At 28.7% G+C, this 15,940-nt stretch overlaps 1 long non-coding RNA gene across 1 annotated transcript; it reads right to left on the bottom strand.

The window, feature by feature from the left end:
• Positions 1-7,150: 7,150 nt before the first annotated feature.
• LOC127741526 (uncharacterized) lies at positions 7,151-8,090 on the bottom strand. The gene is made up of 3 exons (XR_008002687.1): positions 7,898-8,090; positions 7,759-7,808; positions 7,151-7,212 (listed from the first exon to the last, which is right to left on the bottom strand). It is a non-coding gene; the product is annotated as an uncharacterized LOC127741526 (long non-coding RNA).
• Between the last annotated feature and the right edge of the window lie 7,850 nt (positions 8,091-15,940).

Below are 15,940 nucleotides of genomic sequence, written 5' to 3'. Positions count from 1 at the left end.
TCTATTTTATTTATTTACAGTCATAATTAAATTTGATATAATTATAGTAAGTTTCTATAATTATAGCAATTTAAACCCAATTCATATATAGCAATAATATTATACATATTTAAACCCGTCGCGTGTGCTTGCCATCGCTGCCCCGTTCTAGAACCGATGTCATTGCGTCTTACTGCTCCGTCACCGCGTCCTTTCGATATTTCGGAACAGCTATTCATTCGATTTTGCTTTCTTCATATGACACTTTTGTCCTCTTCTTCGTTATGTTTTTTCCTCTGTTGATATACTACTGTTAGTTTTGGCTCATTTAAAAATAATTTGGTAAAGTGGTCTTCATTTTCAAGGTCTAAAATACAACATATAACTCTGTATTGATGATCAATGCTGATTTGGAAGAAGTTAAAAAATTTAGACAAAGATTAGAATTTTTGTTGGTTTATTAAAATTATAATTATATTGTAAATATAGCTGTGTATGATTACATCTTCAATATTTTAACGCAAATTTTATTTTGTGTGAATAAAGGATAATAACTATTGAGACAGGGACACCAACACCGGTTGCACACATTAAAAAAAGAGCTCCATATTTAGAGGAAGATGATTTTTTGAATAAGATTTCGTACAAACCAATTTTTGAAATTAGGAATTTTATAGAGGTTTTTATAACTTGATTAGATTCTAAAATTTTCTTATGCCATATTTTTTTATGGAGTGTAATCATTTCGTGACACTGTTTTAATTGATTAAACTACTGAATTTTAGAAAATGATTTGTGTGACCATTGGAGTAGTGAAGAATTTTTGTTCGGAAAAGTCTTGGTGGTACAAGAGTTGCAATGTTTATCTTTTGGCTATGAGAGAAGAAGGAGATGGTTACAAATGTTCTAGGTGTAAAGTTGAATCATAGAATTTTAATCCAAGGTGGGTATTATTTGTGAAATAAACCTTATTCCAGTTTTTATTAAATGAGATTTACGATAATATATTTTTTCTTTATTTATAAGTATTCACTAAATTTAAAGGTTGTTGATGAAGAATCCTATGCATCATTCATCGTGTATGAAACTGATTATAATTAAAAAGATTATGTCTAATTGTTGAGTAGTCCAAGTATAACTGGAGTTAATTTAGTTTATTTGTTTATTAATATAATTGATTGAAAGCATAAATGATAAATAAGACAAGCAAATAATTAGAAAAATAAAATGTTAGTAATTACTTAAGATAGATAACAAAATAAGTTATAAGGTATTACTTTATTTAAATTATTAATAATTAAAAGAATAAAAGGTCAGTAATTATTTTTAAAATAGATATTAAATTTAATTTTATGGTACTAATTTATTTGATTTGTTAATAAAATTTTATAATTTTCAGATTTATATTATCTACTCAATTTATGTATTTTATTCTATTCTACTTTAACAAAAAATTGAGACGTGCATTTTTAATTATTTATTTAAAAAGTATAGTGAAATGAGTTATATCAATTACAATTAATTATCGATAATTGATTGTATTAATTTGTAAGATGAATAAGGTATAATAAATGTTGTGAAATTAATTATAATAAATTAATAATTAATAAATAAAAAACTAAAAAAGACTTTTTTTATTATTTTTTAATGACTACACATTTTTATAATTTTACTTTTCCTCTATCTCTTCTTTTTACGTTTATTTCTTTTAATTTATTGAACTAAATTAATTATGCTAATTATTTGTAAATATTATAAAAATATTTAATAAAAATTGTTAAAAAATAAATATTTTTAAAATATGTCCTTAAGACACAAATTAATTAACTAAATTATTTTTCAATTTAATGTGTTTGATTAATTCAATTGTATTAATTATAACTAATCAATTATGTAATTTGACTTGATTAGGATAAATATTTTATCATTTAATATTTTATTTGATTTATTAAATTACATTAATCATAAATTCAAATATTTAATTTAATTAAAGTAAATATCAAATTATTTTAAATTTTATTTGTTTGATTCATTAAACCAAATTAATTATAACTAATTTATTATTTAATTTGATCGAGATAAATATTAAACTATTTAATAAATAATATATAAAGCAATAAAATTAATAAACTCAATTGATTCAATTTATTATCTTATTATTTTATATATTCCTTTTCTTTTTCCCTATTTTGTACTTCAGGTAAAATATTTATAATTTTTTATTTTTGTTTTTTCATCTTAATTTTGCTACTATTTTTTATGATTTTGTTTTATATTAATTCTTTTTTTATTTATTTTGATTAATAATTCTTAAGGGTATTATTATTTTATTTAAAGATGATTAAAATTTTTGTAATATTTTTATTTTTAATAAGATCGTATTTTAATTTTTCTCTTTCATCCTTTCTATTAATTAATTATATTAATTTTTTATTACAATATATTTTTTATTTACTCCACACATTATTTTTTCTATCTTCTTTCACTATTTTTAATTGCTCTTTTTACTTTATTTTTAATTATTTATTTTACTTTTACTTCTCATATATAGATTTATTATAATTCATCACAGGTTCTTTTTGAATTTAAGTAATTTTTTAGGTTATATTTTATCATTAATGCTTTTATTTTGTTTAGTGTATTTTTTTTAGTCTGTGTTTAATATAACAATCTGTAAATATCTATTCTATTATACAAAAATAAAATTTCTGCTGTTAATAATAAAACTGTCGTGACATGTTTGTGATGGTATTTTTCAATTTATTTCTTTTAACTCATTAAATTCAATTTATTATAATTTCTATCAATCAATTAATTGTAATTCAAATTGAATGATTATTTTGTTACGAAATTATTATTTTTTAATTTATTTATGGGTAATACATATAATAATTTTAATCGTAAGTTAAGCTATTTTATATTAAATGACTTATATAATAGTCATCTAATTTATTATCATAAATGCAGAATTAAATAAGTCATTATTAGTTTTGATTAAGAATTAAATGAAAATAAAAGTAATGAAATTAATGAACTCAATTAATTCAATTTATTATCTTATTATTTTATATATCTATTTTCTTTCTCTCTATTTTATACTTCGGGTAAAATATTTATAATTTTTTATTTTTATTTTTTTATCTTAATTTTGCTAATATTTTTCTATAATTTTGTTTTATATTAATTTTTTTATTTATTTTGATTAATAATTCTTATATTATTATTTTATTTAAAGATAATTAAAATTTTTTGTATATTTTTATTTTTAATAAGATCATATTTTGATTTTTCTCTCTCATCTTTTCAATTAATTAATTATATTAATCTTCTATTGCAATATATTTTTATCTACTCCACACATTATCTTTTCTATCTTCTTTTACTATTTTTAATTGCTCTTTTTACTTTATTTTTAATTATTTATTTTACTTTTACTTCTCATGTATAGATTTATTATAATTCATCACAAGTTCTTTTTGAATTTAAGTAATTTTTAGGTTATATTTTACCATTGATGTTTTTATTTTGTTTAGTGTATTTTTTTAGTCTGTGTTTAATATAATAATCTGTAAATATCTATTCTATTATATAAAAATTAAATTTTTGCAGTTAATGATAAAACTGTCGTGACATGTTTCTGATGGTATTGTTCAATTTATTTCTTTTAACTCATTAAATTCAATTTATTATAATAAATTAATTATATCAACTAATTGATTTGGTTCATTATTTAAATATTATACAATTTATTATAATTTCTATCAATCAATTAATTGTAATTCAAATTGAATGATTATTTTGTTACGAAATTATTATTTTCTAATCTATTTATGGGCAATATATATAATAATTTTAATTATAAATTAAGCTATTTTATATTAAATGACTTATATAATGGTCATCTAATTTATTATCATAAATGCTGAATTAAATAAGTCATTATTACTTTTGATTTAGAATTAAATGAGATTAAAATCAGAGATACTATTTTATTTGGCCTTTAGGGTTTAATGGGTGTCACACTCAAATATAAATAGTGACTTCTGAATTTTGGTCTCCAACACATCAAAACCACCTCCGTAACTCTTTTTCCATAAAAAGAATTGTGATTCAACTCTATCAGGGATACAGAAAGTTTTCAAAGAACAAGTGAACAGTCTAAATTTGCACAAATTCTAAATGTTCAAACTTACGATATTGTTTCAGTTAGTTGTCCTTACGAGAATGACTTTAATCTATACGTGTTTAAGGACTAGAATATATTGAATATTATTTAAGTAATTTATTTCTAATATTGGTATTTGATTAAATTAGTTTTAGAGAAGTTTAAATTATTGTTGACTCGATTTATATATCACGACTATTCTTTTTGAATATATTATTTTTACATTTTTTAATATAAAATTTCTTTTTTTTTTCTGATTTTTAAATTTATTTTCTTTCTTATATATGTGTATCACCTTTTTTTCTCATTTTATATTTCAGCTACAAAATTATTATCAGCTACAAAAATTTTATTCTTCTGTTTATTATTTTTCATACCTAAGAGCTATTAACTACGATTCTATCAACAGTGTTATCTATGGTAGATTATGTAATGAAACAGTTTGAAAAATAAAGGCAAGAATTATAAGGTTATGGAAAATCTCATCCAAATTTGACAAGAACAAGATGACTTACATAGAAATGGTTCTCATGGATGATAAGGTAAGTTGATTATTTTTCAAGATTCTTTCAAAGTGATGCTAGGTCTATTTTATAAATATTTTTTGTTTATATTTTAAGTTTATTTGATAAGTAAACCCTTGCATGAATTAAAAATAGTGCGATTTTATAGATTTATAAGTGCTAGTAGCCTTTATATTTAATTTGTTTTATATTGTGATAATAGCCAATATATTTGTTGGTGAATTTAACTATTACTATATTATTTATGATCACATTCAGTATATATGTGTGATTTATTGAAGAAACTATATTATTAAAATCGATTAATAACTATTTTAGAGTTAATCCAATTAACACTAGATTAAAAAAAATAAACAATGCATAACATGTTACTTTTTTATTAATCAAATTATTATAATTCAAATTAATTTTAAGAAAATAATTTAAAATTATAATGTCAATCTCATTACATGCATAGCACGGTAATTACACTTGTTTAATTTCTATAATGGAATATTTCTTTAAGTAATTAGTAGTATTTGTAAAGTACTATAAAGGAATTTAAAAAATATTCATATATAATATAGTAAATTTGATTTTTACTATGTTTCGAGGATTAAATACTTAAATGTATGTCATAAAGTTATAGCTCAAAGGTCTGGAATTGGAGACTTACTTCTAACTTTGAAAAAAATACTTAAATTTATCATATTTTAAAAATAGTAATATTAGAAAGACAAAAAAAATAGTTAAAACTTTGGTTTATTTTAAAAACGAAAATGCTAGGGTTAAATATTCATATTTCATATTTTTGTTGTAACAATTAATAATAAATTTTGATTGTTTTTGTCTAATTCTTTTTTTACCAAATATTTTTGTTTCAAAAAATACTTTACAATAAGGCCATTTTGTTTTGAAATGTAATTACAATTTTATTTATATCGATTAGAAATGCATCATCAATGTGGTCGCAATTATTGTATAAATGTTGTCGTTGCATATAGCAATTACAATATCTAGTGCATAAATATTAGAATAAACTATTATTTTAATGTCTAAAAATTTATTTTTTAATAAAATAACTCTAAAAGAAGGAATGTCATTTTTGTTCTTGAAAAATAATTTCCATTTAATAAAATACACCAAATATACGAAGACAATAATTGAAAAACTTTTTTTAGAGATTATATTTTAATGTATTATTTGCAAGTTTGCTTAGAAAATAAAATCTTTTCATCTTTCATATTTGATAATATCATGCTAAGTGAATTTCTTTTTGAGTTTCTTTTTACATGAATGGTAAAAATTGAAAATAAAAAAGGTATATATCAAATTTTTCCTCAATTTTTTGCATCTTCTTTCTAAATGGTTTTCTAATAAATATTCTAACAAAATGTTGAATCAAAATTCCATTTTTTTTTTGGATTAGTTGTCAAAAATTGAAAATTTTTAGAACCAACAAAACAATAATTTACCGTCAATATAATGTTATTAGTAGGGGTGGCAAAACGGGTCGAGTCCGTCGGACCAATCCGCTAAACCCGCTAAAAAAGGCGAGTCGGGCTAGGAATTGGAGCCCGCCAAATTAAAAAAATCCGCCAAATTGACGGATTTTGGCGGGGCGGGGCGGGCCGGTCCGCCGGGCCGAAGATTTTTATTTTTCTTTTTTTAATTAAATAAAAGAGTGATCACTATTATAAAATTAATAATTATAGAATTTTTAAACATTTTTTTTTCATTTTTTGTTTTTATTTTTTTGAGTTATTAACTTTATTTATTTTATTTTACAATTTCGTATATATGCTCAAATTATGTGACTTGTTTTTTAAAATAAAGATGATTTTATTGACAAATATTATTTTGAACAATTTTATTGAAGTTAAGAATTAAAAAAATAGTAAAAAAATTATATTATAATTTGACTATTTTTTATTTGTATTTGATTTTTTAATTATTATTTTTTGGTTAATTTTAATGAATTTTATTTTTCAAAAAAAAGAGTCAAACGGACTAGTCCGCTAATCCGCCATAAAGCAGGGCGATTTAGCATTTTAAACCCATTTTAGTTGGCGGGACGGGCCAGTCCATCCCGTTTATGTGACAGGCCTAGGCGGGGCGGGACGGATTGGGCCGGACCGACCGCTTTGCCACCCCTAGTTATTAGTTACAACCGCAACCATGGTAAAATAAGATTTTAGAATAGATAAAATAATACTATTATAAAGCAAAATGTGATTGTACGGTGAGATTAAGCCCTATCACAGCAGAAATTTCAGGTTTTGAATTAGAAAGCAGAATTTAATTTAAAGAACACAATTAAAGACTTATCATGATTCCCATATCCATATCAAATTAATTTAGATAGTGATGCAGGATTCAACACCAGTAGTAGTTCTTCTTATGGTACACAATTAAACTAGTTAATACTAATTTCTTAGCTGAAAGACTAAGTTAAAATATTACTCTAATTAAATATATAACGAGTTACATATAATAATAATAATAATAGTCTAGCAGTTCCAAATCCATTCTCTCTGTTTTTTCATCATTATTCATATCCTCATCCTGTATATATGCGTATATGTATATGGTTAAGAAATTAAATAACAATGACTTGAGTGTCATATTTTATAGCTAACTTTAATTTGATTTAAGAGTAAAGTATTTTTTTAGTTTTTAACCGTTTGAGTTAAGTTTTAATTTTGTCTCTAATATTTTTAATGGCTTATTTTTTTATCTCAAAATATCTCAGTTTATTCTATTTTAGTAATTTGATCTAAATTAAAATTTTTCTTCCAAATATACCATTTTTCTCCATTATGATTTTTTTTTTCTAGGTAACGTAGTTATAGTGGTGGTCATAGTAATCTGAGAGTGAAAATCAAAATAATAAAAGAAAGAAAAAAAGTAATAATAAAGGAGAAAAAGGAGTATTTTAAGAAAAAAATGTTTTTAATTTGACCAAAAGACTAAAATAGAATGAAATAAGATGTTTGGGATAAAAATAAAATATTTTAGACATTAGAGACGAAATTAAAACTTAAATCAAACGCTAAAGATTAAGATAATATTTTATTTTTTAATTTAATTTAGAAAGATGATTGAATGTACCTTGTGGTTACTACCATGGGCTTGAGAACCTTGCATGAGGCTTTCACTTCCTGCTTATATATATCAAACCATTCGTTAGGAGACTAATTAAAAGTATATATAAATAAATATGAAGGAGAACCAGAAGAAATTAATATACTTGTAATTGGAACTGCTTTCAAGCATATAAGAAGATAAGAAAACGCAAGAAGAATCACTAGCACACCCAAGGTACGATGTTGAATAGTAGTAGTTCTTGCCATTATTCTTATTAATGAATAATCTCTAATGTTCCCCCCTGCTGCTTCAATTCTAATTTCTTGCTAGCTAGCTACATGGTTCTCAATCTATATATACATGCACAAGCTTAAGCTAATTAAGGTATGTAGTTCTTTTATTTTGTTTTGAGAGCGTGGAAATTGCATCAAAGTTAGTGACATTATTATGTTATTGCGAAAGTCAAAAAGGTGATAGCGACTCATAATTTCTCAACGTGTTTCCACTTTCCACTAGCTAGCTACTCTCTTTTCATTCATGTATGTGAAAACACACAAAGGGAATATTTTTAAATTTGAAGTAGCTAGCACACTACCAAAGTGGAAAGGTGACACGCAAATTAAAATGATGTCGGTGTGGAAATTAAAAAGCCAGTGCAACTTGGTGGAAACTAACACTACTACTGATCCAAATAAAACAAGTCAAGTTCTATTATATTATATTCTAGTGGGAAATATCATTAATTAAACATAATCACCCACATTCCAATGCATATGCACTGCGTTAATATACAATAATAGAGATTACATGCAAGAATATACACCGCATATATAGCTCTAGTAATTAATTAATTCCTTTTGAGCAGAGTCCCATTTTGATTCTAATGGAATTCAAGTTTTCTAGATGATAAGTATTTAATTTTTCTGATGATCCATGGCATACAGTGTGAGAGTATAAAGAAAATGTTATACTATTAAACTATATGTTCTGCACAAAAATAATTACTCCATTATATTAATTAAATAAATTTGTTATGCTATTAGTTTATAAAGTTTAATGGATATATCATAAAAAGTATACTCTCTTTAATTTGTAATGTTGTCAAATTACGGTATTAAAACAGTATGTTAAAGGCAATAAATATCTACAAACGGTCACATCGAAAAGATGTAATAAAAAAAACATAGATGTTTCTCACTGTCACTTAATTAAATATTACTGACTTCATCCTTTGAGTGTCTTTGCAAGTTGTCCTTCCAACCTAGTTCCAATATGATTCAAAGTAAAATCTTCAAAACTCCTTGGCTCATGACCACATGTACGAACATCTAGCGCCGTCTATGAAAAACCTAAAAAGTTGATACCATGGCTGATCGAGAAGTTAAATCTATGTACAAATAATTCCAAATATTCCGTTCAAGGAACAGCGAGATGAGGATCATGAACGTGAGACAGAAATCACCCTCAATCCCAATGAGGGAGAACGTCAGCAAAGTCCCCCAGGTTTCAAACATAGAGAGGTTTAAAACACTAGTGGTTGGCATTTTGTTGGTTTGGGAAAGATTATGTCCATGCGATGCAGGAAATGCGTCATCAAGTACAAGAATTGGAATGACAGCTGGCAGAATGACCGATGTCACATCAATCTCGGTCTCGAAATTAAATAAGAAATCGACGTAATAGTCGTGACAGAAGGATCCTAGAGTGAGTTCATAAATGCCATCAGGAGGATGATTGTCGTTGTTGTTTTCCTTCACCTCAAAGAAATAGGAGAGAGTCTCCTCGATGTGAAGAACAACGTCGTGAGCCAAAAAAGAGGGTAAGGACTGACTCTTGTTCAGCCCAATCTAAAAGGAGATAGACTCCACAAAGGAGACCAAGTCCTAAAAGGCATAGGGATGTCGGGAGCATGTCATCATGAGACATACTCCATTTGCTCCACATGTCCTTTAAGTCCACTTGCCAAAGCACTTTGATAAACGAAACAGACTTGAAGTATGAGGGGAAGTCGAATTCTCAGGAGCACATAAATGTCTTTGAGGTGAGAATGAATCTAGAGAGAGTTGGAAATACTATAAGATGTAAAACTTTCTCTATTTCATTATCTGGACCAGCAATAGAATGGTTCAACACCCTACCTTCTGGCTTCATATATTCTTTTATTGATATTAAGACAATGTTTCTTGCACATTTCACTATTAGAAGAACTCAAGTCAAGCATCTGATATCTTTATTTGGTGTAGAGCAGAGAGTTAAAGAAAGCATCTGAGATTACTTGAATTGCTTTAATAAATGATTGTTGGAAGTCAAGATACAAACTCATGAAGTCGTATGTTTGTGCCTTACCACTAGTTTATTAGAAGGGAATTTCAGATGACACTGAATGTCCAAAGATGTTAAGTCTATGGAGGAGACCCATCAAATTGCTTTGGAATATATGCAACTCAAAAGTGGTGCCAAATGCCAAATAAACAAAAAAACCCAACTCCATCACCTAATAAGGCTGGAAGTTTGGGGCAATCGTCTACACCAAAAGCGTCGACACCACGAGTTGGCAAGTTCTTAACATATATACCATTGGTGGCTTCTGTAACAATCGCGAATTAATGAACCAATTAATTAATGTTAAATAATAATAATTTAATTGTCTGAATCAGGTTCAAAATTTTAGAATATTAATTAGAAAATTTAAATATGATATTTGGACTCAATAAATTTTTCTGAGTTGGAAGATGTATTTTTCTTCGGAAAATTACATAAAAACACATACCGGTAAATTGACCGGCAGTACCGGCTTAAGTCTTTCCGGTACTGTGCGAGAATAATAAAAACAGTAGAAAAATTTAGAAAATAAATTAAAGTTAAAACCGGGTATTAATTTAAAGGTTTGGCCCGAAATTAGGTCAAACAGACCAAAAACACTAACGGGTTGGATCGGGCCCAAATTGAGCCCAAGCCCAACATATAAATACACTCAAATGACCACATTTCAGCCACTTTCTCCCCATTGCAAAAGAAGCAACGTGAGTTGGGAGAAGAGAGCAAGGGTTCCAAAAATTTACTATTCACATCTCACTTTAATTGATCATATTTTGAGTTACGGTGCTCCGATTCGCGTGCCATCGGCGGCTACGCGAAGCTCTTGGCGAGCCCGTCATTTCTCCCTAAGTATTACTGGTGAGAAATCATGTTTCACACTCCCTTTATCAGCCCTAACATTTTTAACGTTTTTAGGTTTGGGTTTTGAAGAAGTTTTGTGATTTTGATTGTTTAGGGATGATCTAGCGTTAGAGCATTGTTGTGTTTCGCCCCTATTTTCTTTGGGTGATCTAGCGTTAGAGCATTGTTGTGTTTCGCCCCTATTTCCTTTGGGGAAGGTGAGTTGCTTCAAAATCTTTGTGGTTTGGTATTTTGTGGATCCTAGATATTCATTTGGGGTATATTGCTTGTGTATAGCTTGAAATTGATGTTATTGGTGTTGATTTGGAGCATTGGATTTGAGTTGGTAGATTGTTGGTGATTGAAAGCTTGGTTGGACTCAATTTTGGAATTTTGTGCATATTGAAAATCGACCAAGGTATGGTTTCGGCTTCCTCTATGTAGTATATAATATTCATGGACACTTAGGCTAGTGACCTATAGAATAGATTTGAATTAAAATGGTTGTTGAGTTGTTGAATGATGATGTATGATGATTTATGATGAGTTGATGATTTTTTAGTTTAATTTTAATGATTGATAATGATATGATGATGATGAATGATTATGTGGATTGAAAAGTGGTTTGGTATGATATATGTGATGTTGAGGTTGATGAAATGATAAATCTGAATGAGGATTGATTATACTGTTATACATTTGATGTTGAGGTTGAGAATAATGCAATGTGAAGAAAATTTTGGTAAGAATGGTGTAATATGATACAAGGGGTAGATTTTGATGTAAAATGGAGTTTGGAATGGTTTTATTTGGTTTTGGTTGAGTATTGCAAGAAATTGAGAAATTTGTAAAAATTGGTAAAAAACTGGTTTTTAGTGAACTTTGACAGGTTATAAATTATACCTCAGTTTTCAAAATTGGTTCAAAGTTATTTAGAATTAAAGTTTATTGAAAGGTCTTCAAATTGATATAAAGTTTGTAAAATTTGGATTTTCGTAGAGGAAGTTATGATCATTCAAAGTTTGGTGTCAAAATCTGAAATTCTGCAAAGTTGACGAATTTTGTGATTTCTTATGTACGCACGCACAGCCCTGTGTATACGCACACACGGGAACAGGGCTACTGGTAAGAGCGTCAGCACGCCCTGTGCGCTCACATAACGAATAAAGTTTTACAATCTGTGCACACGCACAGCCTTGTGCGCACGCACACGTTGGGAAGGACAATCTATTGAGGGCGCTAGCATGCCTTGTGCGAGCAAACAGAATTGCAAATTTTGGTACCTGTGCGTACGCACACCTCTATGCGTACACACACGTTTTGAAATTTTCTCTGGGCGTGAGCACGCTTACTCCTGTGCGTACGCACATGTTTGTATACTTCTGTGACACCTAATTAAGACTCTTGGGATTAATATTGGGCATTAAAACATGGGAAACGTCTTTGGATATTTGATTTGGTATTATTTTGAGAAGTTAGAAAATAGAGGCTTAGGATTCTGGTGTACTGAGGATGGATCTGATGAAATGAGAAAGGAGAAAGATACCTGAATTGAGAAAATTGACGAACTAATGAGTTCGGAATGGCAATGTTGAAATGGCAGTGGTTGAAAAGAGTCGAGAACTCGGAATGGAATGATGGATCCATGATATATTGAAAATGTTTTTTGAAAAATCACTGAATCATTATTTTATACTGAGAAATGATGAGACGCTATGCGCCTGGCAGGGACGGTCGTTAATCCCGCCTGTCGAGGTAGCGAGAAATGATGAGACGCTATGTGCCTGGCAGGGATGGTGGTTAATCCTGCTTACGTTGAGATATGAGGTCTGTGGCAAGAGTATCCCGCTCGCATCCCTTCATATTAATGGAGTGTGCAGGTACAAAATCCTGGACTATGTTCCGAGCACCATATCTCGGGGGTTCCCAATGATGAATCCGAAGGGCAACATCTCCATGGAGATGTGTTGGGTTGGCAGTTGAACGACAATGTGATATCATAGCCAATAGGGCAGGCATTTATCATGTGCATCTTCTATCTGTTTGTTTGCTTTTCTGACTTGAAATTGTCTGCCTAATTGTATAAGATGTCTAATTGTATACTTGAATTACTTGCCTTACATGCCAATACTTGTGTTTTACTTGCATTGTATATAATTGTGCTTTCTACTGGGATTGAGGAGGCTCGGAAGGCAGTGGCGATGGGATCGCATGGAGGATAGGTTGGCGAAGACTGTGGGACAGCGGAGAACTGTTAGACTAGAAAATTCCTTAAGTTAGATTGCCCCTTAAGTTATGTTAAGCTTTTAAGTTATGTTATGGTTTTAATTTATGCTTTGTTGTTTTAGATATGCCTTAAGAGGAATCTTGTGATGGATATGACATTCTAGGATTGCCTCTAGCGTCCCGGAGTCTTATATCTTACATCACTGGGCACTGTTACCATATTGAGAACCTCTGGTTCTCATACCATATTCTGTTGTTGTTTTTCAGATGCAGGTCGTAACCCACCTCAGTGAGTTGTTCTGATGGTGACAGAGCGAAGGATCCCTGGATACGTTTTGGATGTCTTTCATTTATTTGTTTTATATCTCTCATCTTTTGTATTTTACCTTTGCCTAGAGGCTCAGTTTGAGAGAAAAACTTGTATAAGCTTTTTTATAAACTTCCAGATTTCTTTATGGTCTGTATATAGCTAGCCGGCTTAAACTCCACGAGCCGTGGCTAGATCTTTACACTATTATACTTTGATATTTTGTTATATTGTATCTCTTTTTTGTGTGTTAAGTTAGTAGCTTTGTGTGTACGTTTTGCGCTTTTAAATTCCGTATTTGAGCTTATTTTCTTCGTCGGGCTTCTAGAATTATTATTTCTTTCTATATATATTTATGTATAAGCTTTATAATTGTCGTAACCTCTGATTAACTTTTGCTTTACGACTAGAGATAAGGCCTAGGGTAATTAGGGTGTTACAGCTTCGCTAACTGAAATCTACCAACAAGTGTCACAAAGAGGAATACTTTCCAAGGCAAGGCAGATCTGACCTAGGGCTTCTCTGAACAAGTCACAATACTATGACTACCACAAGTCCCATAGCCACAAGACTGAAGATTGCATTGATCTAAAGGATGCCTTGGAGTAAACAATTCAGGATGGGAAGCTTCTTGAGTTTGTTCAGCATGTTAGACCACTAAGATGGCATAATAATGATGAAGATTGGGAAGCTAGGAACCCTAGAAATGCCAAATCCATTGAGATCCTAATGATACTACTCAAGTAATGGTGAATGTGGTTGTAGGGAAGAATGAATTGGCAAAATCTAGGAATGTGTTGAAAAAGAATATCAAGGTTGTAACCTCAAAAGTCTTGAAGGTTGAAAATTTTCCAACTATCCAATTCACTATAGATGATTTCCAATATGCCACATCTGACGATGATAAAGCATTGGTAATCACATATAAGCTGAGAAATGGTATAGTTAAAAGAATTTTGGTTGATACTGGAGCGAATTCAAATCTGCTCTTTAGAAATGTTTATGATACCCTGGGTTTGAAGGACCAGCACTTGAAACCATGTCTCCCAGGAGTAATGGGTTTAGGAGATCATTTTATCAAGCCTGATGGGACTATAGATCTCATTTTCACAGTTGGAAAAGGTGATGATGTCCGCGTGGTACAGACTGAGTTCGTGGTCCTAAAAGATTCTACAACATATAATGTAATCCTTGAAAGAAAGAAGATCAATGATCTCTGCGCCTTTATTTTAACAAAGTTTTCAGTAATGAAGTTTTTGACTTTAGAAGGTCAAGTGACCACTACTTGAGGAGATCAAGTAGCTGCTATAAAGTGCAACAAGGCAATTTTGACTTTAAGGGATAAAACTAAGGATTCTATTCGGATATTTCTGGTAGATCTGGGCTCACGAGTTCTAGAGAAGCCGAGGCCAGAGCCTAAGAAAAACTTGGAAAAGTTCTAAATTGGTGATGTTGCCGCCAATTATACCATGATTAACAGAGATCTATTTCAACCCCTGAAATCAAAACTTCTTGAGAGTTAATGTAAACTTGTTTGCATAGGAACCTTTTGATATGCTTAAAATAGATCCCACATTCATCTCTCATCAACTTGCTATTGATGTATTCATGTCGGTTGCACAACGATGTCGAACGATATTGTCAGACTGAGCTGTCGAGGTCAAGAAGCAAGTTTAAGGGTTATTAGATGCTGAGTTTATATGCGAATTAACTTATTCAATACATCAAATGGTTTAATTATTAAAAAATCTAATGAAAAATAGCGAATGTGTGTTGATTATACTGATTTAAATAAAGCGTGCCCAAAACATTATTTTCCATTACCTTAACATTAGTAATATGATTGATTCTGCCTTGGGATATTAGATTCTAAGTTTATTGGTAATATGATTGATTCTATCTTGAAATATTAGATTCTAAGTTTTTTGGATGCATATAGTAGTTATAACCAAATATTAATACATCCACCTGATGAAGATAAATTGCTTTCATTACTTTAGAAGGAATTTATTGTTATACTGTGATGCTTTTACGAGATTTACACTGAGGACTATTATGTCTAACGAAAAAAATAATAGATATTGATTAATATATTAATTTTTCTTAAAAACTAAAATCTACGCGTTTAAAATTTTTGGAGATTAATTTAAATAATTATTTTTTTATTTGTGAGATGGGTCGATCAGTCTCTAATTTTTAACATTATAACATGAATAATACTAAAGGGCCAATATATATAATTTTTTATTTTTTATTAGTAGATATTAATATTTAAAAATGTAAACTAAAAATATAGTTAGATTGTTGGACAAAATACTAAACTACTAAACTACTAATTAAAAATGTTTGCCAATATATAAAATAAATGCTACTCTTAAACTTTTCCATTACAATATCACAAATTTATCTATACTACATATTCTGACAAATAATATTTTAAAAACTTTTATTCACTATTTAATCTGAACCAAGTTTTGAATCTACAAATAAATTAAAATTGTACCAAGACTTTTT

This window comes from Arachis duranensis, chromosome 1 (assembly GCF_000817695.3).
Source record: "Arachis duranensis cultivar V14167 chromosome 1, aradu.V14167.gnm2.J7QH, whole genome shotgun sequence".
Lineage (NCBI taxonomy): Eukaryota > Viridiplantae > Streptophyta > Magnoliopsida > Fabales > Fabaceae > Arachis > Arachis duranensis.
This window is presented reverse-complemented; position numbering and strand designations above follow the sequence as displayed.